Source organism: Littorina saxatilis, linkage group LG13 (assembly GCF_037325665.1).
Source record: "Littorina saxatilis isolate snail1 linkage group LG13, US_GU_Lsax_2.0, whole genome shotgun sequence".
Taxonomy (NCBI): Eukaryota; Metazoa; Mollusca; class Gastropoda; order Littorinimorpha; family Littorinidae; genus Littorina; species Littorina saxatilis.
Window position 1 is genome coordinate 36,766,975 of NC_090257.1, and position 18,219 is coordinate 36,785,193.

General features: G+C 43.2%; 2 protein-coding genes across 2 annotated transcripts in view; one reads left to right on the forward strand and one right to left on the reverse strand.

Moving 5' to 3' along the window:
• The window catches only part of LOC138945633 (uncharacterized), a 152,020-nt gene extending 141,031 nt beyond the window's left edge, over positions 1-10,989 (reverse strand). The window contains exon 1 of the mRNA XM_070317106.1: positions 9,759-10,989. The gene's annotated coding sequence lies outside the window, so the exon portion shown is untranslated. The remainder of the gene's footprint in view (positions 1-9,758) is intronic.
• The window catches only part of LOC138945638 (uncharacterized), a 120,170-nt gene that overhangs the window by 66,832 nt on the left and 35,119 nt on the right, over positions 1-18,219 (forward strand). The gene's annotated exons all lie outside the window — the stretch shown is intronic.

The following is an 18,219-nucleotide window of genomic DNA, read 5'->3' on the forward strand; positions in this document are numbered from 1 at the left end:
ACACACAAGTACACACACACACACACACACACACACACACACACGCACACACACACACACATACACAAGCACGCACACACACACACACACACACACACTGACACACACCACCCCCCACCCTGCGTTTTTTGTGCGCTCCCTTTTCAAGTTAAGAGCGTATTTTTTTCTCTCCAGATTTTCTCTTCATATAGCGTCTTTAAAATTAATGATCTCCTTGTAAGACCCCATCCATGTTTAAACCTGCCTTTCTCACATGTTTAGGGCCTTAAGAGGAAGGTTCCATGATACACTGTGGCATTATTGTTTTACGACAATCAACAGGCAGTTTCATCGCGCCTATTAACGCATGTCTTGGTAACTAGCCACGCAGGAGGGGGAGAGAATGTCGGACATTACATGGTCATAATTTGCATGGTGAATTTTTGCCTTGAATTAGGCTGTAAGGGAGAGTATTTATGGCGCAGTTTGGCAGGGTGCTATTGACAGGTTTGATGTTTACAACACAGCTCGAAGTTCATAATTCTGTCAGAGCTAGGCTATGTGGGAACAAAAAAACACACGCGAAGTACCGCATTAGAGTGTGGTTCTGAATTTTCCGGCGGTTGAAGCCTGCAAAATTCCAAAGAACTACAGGTGAATTACCGTTTTATTGTCGGGAGAAATATATTGACGAGCCGCAAATGGGGAAAAAAATGCACACAGCCTTTTTTGACAGGCAAGAAAAACAAGTTAACGGCCTGGCAAGTGGCTAAGCTGGCGGAGCGGTTTGTTCAACACACGGGCATTAAACTGCTAGCAAGTAAACGTGGAACGATCGGGCTGTAAGCACTTCAAAACATATGAAGCGTGTCTTTCTGATTGGTCTTTTATTGTGTTCAAACAACTGAATTCACATTGCGTTACGCATCGCTGCACGCGGCACACCTTTTCTGGAATAGTCGCCGAAGTTCGAAGTTGCTTGTTCAGTCAAGTGATGAAGGCATGATTATAATGCTGGCAGTATTTTGAAGTTGAAAGGTAGGAGCGTACAACGGGATTACAACAAATTGACGTGAACAACGAATAATGTAGGCTACACTGAACTGACCCAGAGAGAAATATTTTCGGAACTAAGTCGTTTATCGGCCAAGGGATTATATAGCTTTTGTACCCTGCCAGGAACTGCAAATAAATTAAAAATGCTGAAATTTGTAGAACCTGCATTTGCAATGACCCAAATTAATTACAAATGCTGAAGTTTGGAGAACAATCGTCCGTCAATTAATTGGGATTTACATGTCAAGTGTGGACAAAGTTGTCGATGCCTAATCACTAACAGCAGCGGAAGAGAGTGGTCATCCCCCGATCTGTCGCCTTGTCTGCGGAAGAGAATGACGTCTTCCTATGTGAAGAAAATGAGGAAAAAGAATATATAGATTGTACACATGTGTATGGGTAAATTTGAACTTTAGCGTGTTAAATTCATAGCTCATAATTCAGAGGCATTTTAAGTCTTACGATTTTTGAACCAACCAACAGCCAATCAGTTGATAAAAAAACTGTTGGTTATAAATCGCAAATTCTGTAAATCCGTTGCTCGATTGAAGTTCAAGCTTGGCCTTGTTGTCCCAGTTTATTTGGATCTTCACTGGGTTTTTTCTTCTAAATTTGAGCATTATAATCCTTTCCCTTTCTTGCTACGTTTTTTGATGATCGCAGAGTTGTCCCCTCTTGATTAAAACACTGTCCTGTTCCGGATGCGGTACAGACGTGACCAGAAAAAGGCTGTGTCAACTGAGTAAAAACCAGCAGCGCCTTTGCATTTACCTTCTCCGTTTTCTTACGTTCTCCCCCCTCCTCCCCCCCCCCCCCCATCTGCTTTGTCTCTTCCTCCTTGTTCTATTCTCCTCATTTCCCTCTATTCCGCATACTTTCTTTTCTCCTCCGTATCATTCTCTCCCTCCTTCTCTCTCGCCTCCTCTCCATCCTCCTCTCTACAGACAGGTTTTAAGATTATAGGCTGTGCATAAAACCTAAACCTCATGGATGAGTCAGTCTCTCTCTCCTTCTCTTCGTCATTCTTTCTTTCGCTCTCCTTCTCTCTCTCTCTCTCTCTCTCTCTCTCTCTCTCTCTCTCTCTCTCTCTCTCTCTCTCTCTCTCTCTCTCTCTCTCTCTCTCTCTCTCTCCCCCCTCTCCTTCCTTCTCTCCTCTTCTTCCTTCGTTCATCCAATTCTTCCCTTTCTCATTCTCTTCCCCCTTGTTCTCGTGCTGCAGAGGGTACATCATGTACACTGACTTGCAGCCAGTCATCAAAGCTCTTGAAACGTCAGTTTCCTACACACTAATGACTTCCGACTGAGTGATTTTAAAAAGCAGCAACGTCTCGGAAGACATTTAAAAAGGCGAATTAGCAACCTGCACCCATTGGCACAGTTTCAAAACATATTTTCTTAGCTGCTGGAAAATGAAAAACATATTGCTAACCTGTTGTGCTGCGAAGGCCGACAGGATTGAGTCAAACGGTTTTAACTCTCACTTTACTGAAGAGCCGACGAAGCGTTCACTTCTGATGTATTTTAAACGATAACTTTAAGCAGATGTGTGGTTGTTATAGTCATTTTACCTCAGATTTGTTTGTATAGTTGTCGGATGGTGGGTTTACATTGCACGCTTGAAAAAAAAGTGTCCAACGAAATAAAGGAATCAGCTGCAATGCGATAAAGACTACACAAATTAAGAACAATCTTACAGAGAATCTGGCTGAAGCGTTATGACTGAGTGAAATGGAAGCAATAAGCTCTTTCATGATAAAGACCTCACGGCACAGACAGAAGACACCTGAAGAAGGAATATAAGAATAAGATATAGAAGAAAAAGAAAGAGAACAAGTATAGGCAGAATGAAGATTGGCACACATTGTCCTAAGTCTTCATCTATTTCGTCCATTGTAGTACCAGCTAGCTGATCGTACATCCCAATGACAAGACAGTAACTCAGAGATAAATCAAAGTACATGTACCAGTAACCATCGATATTATTTTGTCTGTTGTGTATCTTATTTGTTCAATTTAAAGACCGATAGCTTTAACTTCTAAGTTCTTGTAAATGTTACCTTTTTGTCAAACGTTCCATGTAACTTCACCTTTCTTATTTTGTTAATTCTTTCCATCCAACGTAAGACCATGACATTGCTATTCAATACACTGTGGAAAGCGATGGAGGACAAACAAGAGACCTCAAAAGGCCTTATTCTTTTACTGGTGGTTTTTTCTCATTTGGTAGTAGTTTTACCAGATCTTCCGTCTCAAATGTAAGGACATGGCATCTGTCCTTCACACTCTAATCCGTCCTACAAAAAATAGGAGGAAGCAGCTTCGTACACATGATCCACACTTCTTTCTCCCTTCTTCCGGAGCAGTAGTTCAGCCGATCTTCCGTCCGAATGTAAGAACATGCCATCTGCGCTCCATGCCTATACAAGCTTTTTAGACAGGTGGTGGCGCTTCGAACAGGAAGAGGATGGTCGGATGGTTAGTTCCAGGAGATAGCCTATGTAGCAAAAGGAAGAGAAGGTTCGCTGGTTAGTTCAAGCAAAGAAGCTCTTTGGTTCATGTTCATGTAGCCCTAGGGGTTTCTGAAATACATACATGTACAGCCTTGCCTTCGGTTCAAGGGAGATAGCGGACGTAGCCACCGTTTGGTTTCGGTTGTTGCTTCCTTCACGGCTGGTCAACCACTACAGGTCAGCTGAGGGCGAGGCAGGGGTGGGGAGATGTGGATTGCTGCTATTACTATTAGACGGCATTAGGTGTGGTGCTTATCGGCTGCACTCTGGTGCATCGCGGGTCAGCGGTCGTTGAGGTTTTGTGTGTGTGCGCGGGGGGGGGGGGGGAGAGGAGGGTGTGTGTGTGTGTGTGTGTGTGTGTGTGTGTGTGTGTGTGGTCATTGCTCTTTGGCTGTCCGTTTTTCTTGGCTCTCTCTCTCTCTCTCTCTCTCTCTCTCTCTCTCTCTCTCTCTCTCTCTCTCTCTCTCTCTCTCTCTCTCTCTCTCTCTCTCTCTCTCTCTCTCTCTTGTTGCTTGAATCATTATACCTTTGACAATAATATGTCATGTTCGTTTGTATGTATATTTTTGTTTGTTTGTTTAGTCTGTTAATCGTTTGCTTGTTTGTCGTTTGTTTTTATGACTTCTTTAATTGATATTCCAACATTTTTAAAACGTAATATCATTAGATTAAAACCTCCCATGGGCGAGGGCTGGATGTAAAAAAGCACCTGTTTGCTTATGCCATTACCCTCGTTAATAACGAATTTGTCATTGTCATTGTCATTGTCATTGTCTCTCTCTCTCTCTGTACTCCAGTTCTCCCCCCTTGTTTTCTCCCCCTATCCTCCCCTCTCTGTCTCCGTAGCTGTCTGTGAATCTCACTCATTCCGATCAACATATCTCTCTCTCTCTCTCTCTCTCTCTCTCTCTCTCTCTCTCTCTCTCTCTCTCTCTCTCTCTCTCTCTCTCTCTCTCTCTCTCTCTCTCTCTCTCTCTCTCTCTCTCTCTCTCTCTCTCTCTCTCTCTCTCTCTCTCTCTCTCTCTCTCTCTCTCTCTCTCTCTCTTAGTTCGCTTACTTGCCATACTTGCCACAACACGGTAAGACCAAAACATGACTAAACATGTAAAATTAGACTTATTCTCAAAAATGTTGACTTTCGTTCAACTTCAGTCTAATGCGAGAGATTTCAAAGTAATTTGATTTGCTATAAAAATTTAAAAAACAAGAAATTCCTCCGAGGTAGGAAAAACACCCCCGTCCTTACCATTCTCACTGCCAGCAACTGAGAAGGTTATTTCCCTTTGACCATTAATATGTCCCTCTATAAGTCCTTGTAGAATCTTAATCCACCAATAACTCCCTAACCGTGTGTTTGACTGGTCCCAATTTTTGTAAGGACCGTCCCAGGAATGTATAGAACCTGTTCACCAAGTTTGGTGACGATCGGTCCGTTCATTCTTGAGATCTATATGCGAACACAAACACACACACAAACAAACAAACAAACAAACACATCGACCGAATCCTATACACACCCCTATACCGGGGGTGTAATAAAAGGGGGGGGGGTGTATTAATATCGTGCATTTCCGGCACACCTGCTGTAACGCAGTGGTCCGGATGAACTCATCACCATACGAGACATACATAACTACGTCAAAAATGATATACGATCCTCCCCGCTGTAGCCTTTTTGCCATCAATATTCCAAGACCTGAAGGTGGTGTCCTCCCCGTGACTTCTGCTCATTATCTCAATCTACGTGGGGTAGGAACATCCCTCCACTTCAAATACAAAAACCCTGTTATTACACCCCCGGTATAGGGGTGTGTATAGGTTTCGGTCGATGTGTTTGTTTGTTTGTTTGTGCGTTTGTGTGTTTGTGTGTTTGTGTGTTTGTGTTCGCATATAGATCTCAAGAATGAACGGACCGATCGTCACCAAACTTGGTGAACAGGTTCTATACATTCCTGAGACGGTCCTTACAAAAATTGGGACCAGTCAAACACACGGTTAGGGAGTTATTGGTGGATTAAGATTCTACAAGGACTTATAGAGGGACATCTTAATGGTCAAAGGGAAATAACCATTCTCACTCAGTCACTGCCACCAACTGAGAAGGTTATTTCCCTTTGACGGGGGTGTTTTTCCTACCTCGGAGGAATTTCTTGTTCTTCTAACGTTCCAAAATTCAGAATAAAAAAACCAAGAATGGTAGGTTATTATATTGCATAGATCTATTTAGACTATCTATGTCTATTATATCTATGGTTATTGGAACATTAAGCATTGACAAGGCCACTTGCAAGCGAGTTGTGTCGACGATTGTGAGATAAGTTCATTATCTGTATCATAATTGTGACCCTCCACCACGGAATGAGTCGCATGTCACCTTTGCATGATTTTCATATTTTTACATTTTCCTAAAGAGTTTTTTTATGCTCTATCCAGTGGTGAAACCCGTTTTAGAAAAGAGCGAAAACTGTTTGAGTTATAAGCATGTGACTAAGGTGACCCTCACACTGTTACCGGACACTCCGCGGACTTATATTCAGCCTAGCGCAGAACCGCGCGATGTGACATGCGACTCATTTCGTGGTGGAGGGTCACAATTGTTTGTCTGTCTGTTAACTAAAAAGACTGGACTGCTGGGTACGTACTGTAGATGTAACGTTTTGTTTTGTCATTAATTAAACGTTCCAAAAACCTACCATTCTTGTTTATTTGATCCCTCCATTTTATTTATTTATAATTATGGGAGATTTATATAGCGCTTGACGTTCTCTAAGCGCTTTACATATTAATTTCTGCTGTGTGAGATGGAATTTTTTACACAATATATCACGCATTCACATCGGTCAGTAAATCTCAAGCCATTACGGCGAATATTTACTTTTCACGGCCTATTATTCCAAGTCACACGAGTATTTGTTGGACTTTTTTTATATATCTATGCCTATACATTTTTGCCAGGAAAGGCTCTTTTGTCAATTGTGGGATCTTTAACGTGCACACCCCAATGTAGTGTACACGAACACTTGGACAAAAAGGTACAACAAATCGACATCCTGACGGCTTCCTGCGCAGAGTTTTTGTTACGAATTAATTTCTTAGCTGACACTGGTGGCAATGTGTGAAATTAGTACATCCAAAACCAGAAAACAAGAATATTAGGTTATTGGAACGTTTAATTTATGGAGAAAAAAATGTAAAAGCCTGGGCAGATCTGAGACGGCGAGACGAACTGCCCTTCGTTTCTTAACGTGGACGCCCTCTTTATTTGGTGTTTAACGTCGTTTTCAACCATTCAAGGTTATATCGCGACGGGGAAGGGGGGGGGGGGGGAGATGGGATAGAGCCACTTGTCAATTGTTTCTTGTTCACAAAAGCACTAATCAAAAATTTGCTCCAGGGGCTTGTACTGGGAGAATGCAAGTTTCCAGTACAAAGGACTTAACATTTCTTACATACTGCTTGACTAAAATCTTTACAAAAATTGACTATAATTATTCTATACAAGAAACACTTAACAAGGGTAAAAGGAGAAACAGAATCCGTTTGTCGCCTCTTACGACATGCTGGGGAGCATCGGGTAAATTCTTCCCCCTAACCCGCGGGGGGTGTGGACGCCCTCGAAAGACGCTTTCTTTGCCTGTGAAACGATTGGCTCTGTGCAAGCGCTTTCAAGATGGCGGACGAAACGTCAGCCAATGAGCGATGCGATCGAGTTTGACAGACGAAACAGGCAATGAGTACTAGCGAAGGAATGTGCAGGCAGTATTCACGACAAGGACTATGCCTTTAACAACGGAAGATTAAATATCACACGGTGTGTGTCACTGACACCGGATGGGAACAGCCCTTCCGATGGATACCCCGAAGGCTAGGGCAGGAACAGAGCTCTGGAGCGCAGCACAATCACTGATGACTCTTTTTTCTTCCTCTCTGGAACTATGAGTCATCGCAGCCCTTATTGCCCCGGCTTTGATTGTGACTTGCGCACCGCCTGAGACCCTGCGGCAGTTGGAAGAAGATCAAATGTCATTTCTACATTGTAGAAAGGATGTGGTCCCGGATAGTGCATTGTACTTGTTAATCTGTTACATTCGATAGTGACTTGCACACCGCCTAAGACCATACGGCAGTTGGAAGAAGATCAGATTTCATTTCTACACTGCAGAAAGGATGTGGTCCCGGAGAGTACATTGTACGTGTCTGTTGCAATTCGATGACGCGGTATTTGGACTGATGAGAATGTCGACATTGGAAGAGTTGACAGTGTTGAAGTTAAGGTCATTGCCTCGGAATATGACCGCAAATCGCAACCCCGAATAATGAAGATAGGCCTACTGATTTGGGGCACTGGATTTCAGGTTCTTAAAACCAATTCTTTGATCGATGACATGATCTCATGCCTGGCAAGCATACACACACTTAAAAAAGATGGCAAAGTTACACCTAAAGTCTGCTTCGAAACACCACTGACTTAACTGCGCCGTTTTCGTTACACCTGAAACCCTTTGGGTGACAATTGCACGGTTTCTGGAGACAGGCTGCATGAAGTGCAGTATACGGGCTATGGAGTTACCAGGAGCCTCTTATTTGCCCACTTGCTGCACCGCTTATCGGATTATCGCTTGCGTAACATGGGCCTGCTGGAAGAAAGACAAATATAGTTAAGTAGACATCTCGACAACAAATAGTGTTCCCGGTGTCATGTGACACCGAACTGGGTCTACTCTCAAAATATGTATACTCCCCTGTTCCCAGATTTTTGTTTATGAATTCCCACTTGGTCTACTCTCGGAAAGACAACTCTTGTCCCGGTGTTACGAATGTGTATAAAACACCAGTATGTGCTGAGATATCAACATGCCAATGGGTCTACTCTCAAACTGCCTACACCTCCTTTCCAGGCACAACACACTGATGGATGAGACGGTAACATCACACTAGATCTACTCTCAAAATGTCTGCTCCTCTTTCCCAATTTTTTTCGAAACTCAACTGGGTCTTTACTCCAGCAAAATCGAGTTATAATGTGGCACTGGCATTCCGGATGAATAGTGTGTGTGTGTGTGTGTGTGTGTGTGTATGTCTGTGTGTGTGTGTGTGTGTCTGTGTGTGCGTGCGTTCGTGCGTGCGTGTGTGTGTGTGTGTGTGTGTGTGTGTGTGTGCACTTGAGAGAGGAGTAGACCAGACGAATATGAGTCGGACCGTTGTCCGAAGGCGAGAAAGGAGTAGACCAGACGAATATGAGTCGGACCGTTGCCCGAAGGCGATAATGTTGATGTTACTGTTGAGGTGGTTTTCATTCTGCGCTGTTCGTGTTCAAATCTGCCAGGCTTTGAACGGATACGCGTGCAACTCTTTTCATATATATATAAAAAAAAGAAGAGAATTACTCCTTTTGCTTTGCAGATCGTACATTTGTCTAATTATGGCATCTGTCAAACTCATTGCATAATTGCGAAACGGATAGTTTGCATGCTATTTTACTCCAAACGTGCATTGTGATAATTAGCACGTATGCCACAGAGAAACCATGAAAGCGAGCTATATTTTTCCCCTCAATAATTATGATGAAAGGCGATACAGCTGGATGGCTTTCTGGAATGTGAAAAAAAGGAATGTAAATTAGAAAGGAATGCTTTTTGTTGATGTCGTACCGTTGTCAATTGATTATGTGCAAGCTTTTTGTAAAAGAGAAGAACGTTTCGCACAAACCATTGGAAGACATAATATGCGTACGTCCTTTATACACCAAGGCGTCTCACTTGTACACTAACATCCCTTTTTGCATCCATGGGAACACGCAATGAAATCAACCTCACACGGGGAAGAGAAGAAATGACTTCCCTTCTCCCCTTTCCTCAGAGGACACACACACACACACACACACACACACATACGCACGGCGCACGCACACACACACACACACATGCGCACACACGCACGCACGCACGCACGCACACAGTGACACTCGCACACATGGATACACGCGCACCCCGCCACTCCCTAAACCTGCCCCTCCCCCCCCCACACACACACACGCACCAACACAAAGCCAAACGAAAGAGAGGGACCGACAGACAGACTGACAGACTGACAGACTGACAGACAGACAACATAACTAACAGACAGCCAGACAAAGAAGCAGACTTCGGGAATGGTAATGTTACACATAAGAATGCATTACTGTTGAATGCATATGTACGCGTAAAACCTTACCTTGAGGCTGAGGTTATAAGCAGTGTGCTTGAACAACTAACGTGGGTGGTGTGCCTTTGTCACGACCTGAGTCCCTCCAGAAACACAAACGAACGCTTTCCAACTACGTACTCAAGTTCTGTTTTCGGACTCTCGCGTAGTTCTTTCTGACTTTTGACTGCCCCAGTTCCGTGTCACTGAAGAATAAAAACGCCGCCAACAGCGATGAGGAGCAAGTCGATTAGTTGGAACATAACTGTTTGTCCGCGTTCACAATGTCCACAACAAAACAACGACAGTCCGTGAAACAGAGGAACACTCCTGAAGACGAATACACTCGGACTTATGTTTTCAACAACAAAATTCAACGTGAAAGGAACTAGCTGCAGCTTTCTGCTCGACGGAAGGAACCACAACTCGTGCCACTAATAGCGAGGAAGAGGAAGCAGAACGAGAAGAGGAAGTAGAGGGAGAGGAGTAGGAAGTCTCCCTCACTCCAGTAGCGGATGGCGGCGAAGTTCCTCCGTTTCCAGAGCGTGTCAACACGCGGATCGATTTCTGACGGCTAGGCCGTTGTAGTGTAACACTTTTACAGCACCACGCTCCGCTTCTGCCTTTCTCGATGAAAAGTTTTGTGCTGTGGGGATTGTTATGTCCCTACTTCAAATGATGAGTATTCTGCAGTTGCAAGTATGACGGAATAGTGAGCGTTGTTGTGGTGTTGCTGGGTTGTTTTCTCTCTTTTTTCTCGCGGAATTGTAACACTTTTAGATGTTAGACCTTGCGCTATACATACTTCTCTGATTCTGTCTCTCTCTATTTGCCTGGTGCGGAAAACTTGTGTGCGTTGTTTATATCGCATATACATGCCACCCTGTATTTCCTGAATAAAATCTTGTTTAAAAAAAAAGAAAAAAGATCGGTGTTGTCCTACAACTATCAACAGAATAGTGAGATTTTATTCGCGGATATGGAACACCTTTGTAAAACTTGTTGAGCACTGTGCTCTGATCCTGCCTCTCTCGTGTGGAAAAGTTATGTGTGCTGTTTGCGGCGCTGCTAGCGGACTGTGTTATATCTCTATAGAGCAAATATTGGGTGTTGTGCAAGTTTACCTATTACAAGACTGGTAAGTTTATTTACACCCCCGGTATAGGGGTGTGTATAGGTTTCGCTCCATGTGTTTGTTTGTTTGTTTGTGTGTTTGTGTGTTTGTGTTCGCATATAGATCTCAAGAATGAACGGACCGATCGTCACCAAACTTGGTGAACAGGTTCTATACATTCCTGAGACGGTCCTTACAAAAATTGGGACCAGTCAAACACACGGTTAGGGAGTTATTGGTGGATTAAGATTCTACAAGGACTTATAGAGGGATATATTAATGGTCAAAGGGAAATAACCTTCTCAGTTGGTGGCAGTGAGAATGGTTATTTCCCTTTGACCAACGGGGGTGTTTTTCCTACCTCGGAGGAATTTCTTGTTATTGCAATGGAACAGAAGTGTTAGTAGTGAGATGTGTTTCTTTGTGAGCTCCGTCTCACTTTCGTGCATTTTTGGTTCACTGGCGCGAACTTATGGTAGGCTGTGACTTACGATAATACGTTTTTGTTTGGTTCTTTGTGTGTGGATAAATGCATAACAGAAAAGCATGCCGGATATTCTGCAAACAACAACAGCGATTTTGCTCAACCAGGACAAGAGCTACGTATGTCTTCTCTGTTGTCTACTTTTTGAGAAAAAAAGATGCTGATTTTTTTAATAATTTATTGGACATGTTTTCGTATTTTTCTGACACTGGTCGCATTATGTTGCACGGCACTGTAATTTGTTGTTTAACTTTTGAAAACGTCATGCAACCTGAACAGCACTTCCACGAGCAGCCACACGGAGTCACGCACTACATAAAACATATATCATTTGTACGCATCGGTGCACTTGACAAATACCTGAAAGCTTTCGGTTCAGTCCGTAGGTAAATGGACTTTCCGTTGCGCTCCGTAAGTTGTTTTGTGGTCGCCGTAGTCGTCGCTGTTGTTAATGTTGCTGTTGTGCGGTGCACAGTCTCGCCAGGTGGTACAGACGCACAAACACCTTCGCTGACCGGGTCAGTCTAATCACGATCACACCTATGCAGCGTCGATAATAAAACGAAACAGCTGTGCCTCAAAACCCACAGACACGTGCTACTGCAAAAAGAAAATAACGATTTAAAAAAATCCGTCTAGCTGGCACGCGGCAGCAGCATGCTTTCAACCTCGTAACGGATCTGTCAACCTGTCTTAATCGCCCTTTTCAGCTGCCACACATAAGAAGCGGATTTACAACTTTTACTAGATACTACTATCACTCCTACACTCAGTCGTCTAACCGCCATCCGTTCTTGAAAGTCGTAGTTTTTTTCTGCTACGAGTGAAAATGGCTTTTGTCGTCGGAAGTGAAAGTCGCTTTTTCCGCTCGGAGTGAAAAATGTTTTCTTCACTTTTTTTTTACTGTCAGGAGTAGAAGTAGAAGTCGCTTTCTTTAGTGTTTGTCTCCTGGGGTGAAAGTCTGTCTCTTCAGTAGTTTGCCATTAGAAGAGAATGCCGCTTCTGGCGATCAGAGTGAAAGTCGTTTTCTTTAGTTTTCAGTTTGTCATAGGAGTGAAAGTCGTTTTTGCCGCCGGAACTGAATGTCGCTTTCTTCCGTTTTTGGCCGCTAAGAGTCGCCACCAGTCGGTTACTCAGTCGTTTCCCGTCCGTGGTGGTTGTGAACCTGACCGTGGCCGATCTCCCCACCCGTTTCCTCCCTAACACCGCTCAGTGCTATTGCCGTGCCGTCATCCGCGCGTGCTTCCCACGTGGCGTTGTAAATGCCGCTGTCGGTCTCTGCATCCAGTTAGTCGTTCTGAAAGGGGCGGCTGTATAAAAGCCGAACCTTTCAGTGGCGCAATATTGCAAAAACAAAGGACGTGCTGTTTGTGATTGTGTGCCGTGTGGATATTATCAAGTTCTCAGTTCTCGATGTAAAACACACACACACAATACCACACGAAACGAAACCAACACAAAACGCGAAATGTTCACATTAGGATTAGTGGTGGAGTATTGAAAAAGAGAGGACTTTACTGTTCCTGCCTTTTCGTGCGGATATGATCAAACAAAACTGTTTACCATACGAGTAGCGTTGGAATATTGCACAGGTAGGACGTTGAAATATTGCACAGATAGGACGTTGGAATATTGCACAGATAGGACGTTGAAATATTGCACAGATAGGACGTTGAAATATTGCACAGATAGGACGTTGGAATATTGCACAGATAGGACGTTGGAATATTGCACAGATAGGACGTTGGAATATAGCACAGATAGGACGTTGGAATATTGCACAGTTAGGACTCCCCTTCCTGCTACAATACCGAGAGGATTGTGTATGTTGCAAAAAAAGAGAGGAAGTGTCCGTGCGCATCTAATCAAGTACTTAATACAGCGAAACTTCACACAACTCGCGATGTGATGGAATATTGCAAAAAGAAGACTTACCTGCGTGCTGGGAAAATGCGATGAGAGGACTTGCTGTTTCAAGTTCTGTGCCCGATGTAGAAAAGCCAAACCATTCACAACACGAGTAGTGGTAGAATCCTTCACAGAGACGACTATCCCGCTTGCTGGAATATTGCGTAGAGCTAGAGGACTACTTTCTATGCCAGCCCCTGCCGCTGATCTGATCAAGTGCCCGATATGTTATTGCCCGTTTCTTGAATGGGACGCCCGGCATTTGCCGCGTGGTTGTTATTATCTGTGGGTCAGGTTAGGTGAGGGTGTATCGAGGACTGACGGGGCGCTGCCGCGCGTTTACAGTGCAGTGAAAGTTGTGATCCCACACCGTGTGGACGGGTAGCGGGAGGTCTCCGGACTCTATAACATTTTTCTGTGGATTCTGTAACGGGAGGTCTCCTTTATAACACTGTGGATTCTGTAATGGGAGCCGGGTCTCCTGTATTTGACTTTTTCTGTGTGGATTGTGTAACAAGACGCCTTCTCTAACAAGACTTTTTGTGCGAATTGTGTCCGTTTCAGCGGCTTGCTATACCCGGAGTGTTCAGCCATCTACTACTATACAACTGTGCTATAGATACCACATTGACAGCGCTCTGTGAAACTGATTTCCGCCTCTGTGAAAAGTGTCCTGTTCGTTCAGTGACGGTACAGCTGTGAGTGTATGTGTGCATGCACTGACGACACTTTTTGTCAGTGGAGGGTTGGTCGAGAGGTTTTCCGTTTATTCAGGGAAGACCCCCTAGCCCCCTCCCCCTCACTTACTGCTACTTGTCACACAGCGTTACAAATCGCTGGCACGAGTCGCCGTCATTCAGTTCAAGTTTTGCGCGCTCCGTAGTTTTTGAAGACGCTGGCTGTGACAGAGTGCCTACTGTGAGGGTTCGGCGGCCCGACTGTGTCTGAGTGTAAGCCCCATAAGATATTCTTCTGGTTTCTTTTTTGGATACTGCACGCTTGCCTGGTCAGGCTGGTTTTGGGACCTTGTTGAACAGCAACAACAGCGAATACAAGGCTACCACCGGCGACGGCAGCGATCGTTCAGCTTGAAGGCTCAAAGTCTTTGGAGTTTTTGTGAATTTCTGTGTGTGCTTACTACAACTGTGTCGTTTAAGATATATATATATTGACACCGGTGTGATTTGATTCAAATAAGTTGGTTGTGAGTTCCAGTTTTGAGAATAAGTCGTCAATAATAATAATAATAATAATAATAATAATAATAATAATAATAATAATAATAATATGGGAGATTTATAGAGCGCTTGACGTTCTCTAAGCGCTTTACAATGAATTGGTGAGAGGTCAAGGCAGGTGAAGTAGCCCGCACGTTGAACATCTCTCATGCTGGGTATTTTTGTGCTTCTATAACCCACCGAACTCTGACATGGATTACAGGATCTTTTCCGTGCGCACTTGGTCTTGTGCTTGCGTGTAAATACGAAGGGGGTTAAGTCACTAGTAGGTCTGCACATAAGTTGACCTAGCTGGGAGATCGGAAAAATCTCCACTTTTAACCCACCAGGCGGCAGCGACCGGGACTCGAACACACAACCTTCCGATTAGGAGGCCGACGTCTTACCACCACGCCACTGCGCCATTGTCGCAATTGCTTGTGTTGTTAGTGCAGTTAATGACATAACTTATGTAACATTTGAGCTGAATTTTTCCCGGCAGAAGGAAGAAACTAGCATTCAAAAACCTTTCCTCTAAACAAATATATAACATTTCCTTTGGAAAACTATCACACGGTTTCATGGTGTCCGTAGTCAGCAGTGTCACCAGGGTTTTATAAGTTTTGTTTCGGCTTAAAATAATAATGTTACAAAAATAATTCATATATATAATTTATAGAATGCATTATCTCAGCCACAGTATTGAACCAAAGGCCTCTATGTTTGAAAACATTAAAAGAAAGACGAGAAAATAGAATTATAACTGGAGTAACATCGTTTCGTGTCCTTGCTAAGTGAATGGCACAGGCACAGATGTTGAAAACGGAAAACAGCAGTTAAGCGATTAAGGTTGCGAAGCCATTCTAAGCCCTAACAAAACACACCATGGAGCTTTGGCAGACATCAAGTGCACAGCTTCATTGTCATTTTGTTCGGCAAGCACATCCACACACAGACGCACAAGAAAACACACACACACACACACACATACACACATACACATAAACACACACACACACACGCACACACACTCACACACACTCACACTCACACATACACACACGCGGAGAGAGAGAGAGAGAGAGAGAGAGAGAGAGAGAGAGAGAGAGAGAGAGAGAGAGAGAGAGAGAGAGAGAGAGAGAGAGAGAGAGAGAGAGAGAGAGAGAGAGAGAAAGAGAGAGAGAGAGAGAGAGACTAATTTCAATCACTGACTGCGAGGTGCTCTTCTAACGAATCAGATATTCCATTGATCCAAGTTTTATTTTTCCAAAGAGAAAGAGACAGACAGACAGACATACATAAACTTACTGTGCTAACAGAAAACATGCTGAAGTTAAAACCGATGTGTTCAATGGTTAGCGGCACAAGCAATTAGATACTGAGGCTGCCCAAAGCTACCATTATTCTAAGGCGTGTACTTAACTTGGTTTAACTCTTGAATGTACTTACTCATGTAGGAACTGTTTTACTCTCTGTCGGGTAGACTCACGTCATGCTAGCACCACTTATCTATGTTTAGCTCTCACGGTTATTGTAAACATTCCATGTGAGTTTAGATAACAAAGAAGCGTAAATACTCTCTCTTATGCAAGATAACAGTGCAAGCCATGTTCAACCAGTCACCTGGTGTGAAGTTAAGAGTTTTAGATGGTAAATGTTTGACTGAGTGTCTGAGCTTAAATATACATTCCTTTGCGGTGTATAAGCGAGTATACTCACTATCTCAAATCTGTTTAGAGATTAAAAACAAAGGTTCGTTTTGTCTGTGACTATGAGTAAACGCTACAAAAACTTAACTTTTTCGTGTTTATTAAAAAAACAAGGTTTTCATTCATGTCCAGAGATAACACCATCCCTTCATTTAGAAACATATCAAGAATCAAGTGCCTGGCTACTTTCTGCACAAGGTGTTTTTTTAATCTCAAAACAGATTTGAGATACATGCAGTATCCCTTATGCACTAATACTTACGTCTATCTCAGTTTTCACCGTGTCGTTCAGAATCAATTGTAATGCAACCCTGGTTTTTGTACAAACCATCTTCAGGCAGACATCAACTTTGCAGTGAGACTTTAGTGTCAGTGCAAGACCTTTCACCCCCCAATACCCCCTTCCTGCGCACACACACCCACCCACACCCACGCACACATTTTTTTCAAGGACCATGACCTTTCAAGATGTTGGTCCTCGTTTTCAACATCCTCGTTGCGTACAGCTTTGGTGCATTCCTTTTCTCCTCACGTGCTTTTTGAACTTGCTGCGCCTTAACTGTAAAAATTAGCATGAAAGTAAGATGCGAGTGCATATTGCATGCCAGTTTTATTAAAAAAAAATTTAAAAAAAAGAATACGAGACGAGGAAGCAGTGTCTAAACTGTAAAATGTAACATGAAAGTCAGATTCGAGTGCACCCAGCATGCCAGTGTGATAAAACAAATGTGAGACAAAGGAGTAGCGCCTATTGCCTTTACTGTAACATTTAACATGAAAGTCAGATTCGAGTGCATGCACTCCGCATGCCAGTGTGGTTAAACGAATATATATGACAACAATGAGTAGCGCCTAAACTGTAAACTTTAACATGAAAGTCAGACTTAATTGCGTGCATTCAGCATGCAAGTTCGATAAACTTTGAATAATATGAGAAAAAGAAGTAGCACTTTAAACTATAAACTTTAACATGACAGTCAGATTTGAGTGCATTTCAGCATGCAAGTTTGATCCAAAAAAAATATGAGTACAAGAAATAGAGGCCTAACTGTAAAATGTAACATAACAGTCAGATTTGAGTGCACCCAGCATGCAAGTGTGATAAAGAGAAAAGAATGCGAGAGGGGGAAGGAGAGCCGTCAGTAGTGACCTGCGACTGTTCAGCACTAAATATTCATTTTGCAAATGCACTGTCTTTTGAAATGCAGATTTGCAGGGGCTCTAGCTGTAAGCCTTGCAAAATTTCTTCTACAGTGGCACAGGCCTTTATATCAAACACACCTTCCTTCCCACCTAAAGCATCATATATATCACCACCGCATATATCCGTCCAAGCTTTTACATCCATCGGATAAACTGTACTGTTCCTTCCACTTGGATATTTCTTAAAAGTCAATGACCTGGATGTTATCGTGTGCACAGCGGACACTTTTTGTTCAATAAAATTGTGTAACTGACACCCATGTGAACCGTGGAAGTTAATTCAGCAAAACAAGTTCCCATTCTGGACAGAGAGATGTCAGGCTGAAAATAGTTTGTGTGTGTCTTAGTGGAAGTTGCTCTTCTCCATTGTAAAAGCCTTTACGTATCTGTGGTTATTCAAAAGGTGTTTTACACAGAAAGTAAGGTGCCTTTAACGTGTTCAGTTTATGCCTATGATAAAAGATAACTCACCCACAGGATTAAACATTCTTGAAGGGATTGTCAAATTAAAGCCCTTGGAATGGCGACATTTCAACTGTCCTAAGTTTAACCTGCGAAGTTGACGCCTCGCCCATAATTATTAACAAGAGGCAAAGCCATCAAGGCTCACGTAAGAAATCGACAAACAGTAACACAAACTCAATCACTCCGTCACACACACACACACACACACACACACACACACACACACACACACACACACACACACACACACACACACACAGAAAGAGCATAGGTGAAACTGTGCAAGAAAGCGAGACACTAGATCTAGATGTGTCTGTCTGCATGTAGCCTACTTACAAGGACACGACTGCCAACTAGTCTCGGCGCGCTCAAAATAATAATGACCGAGACT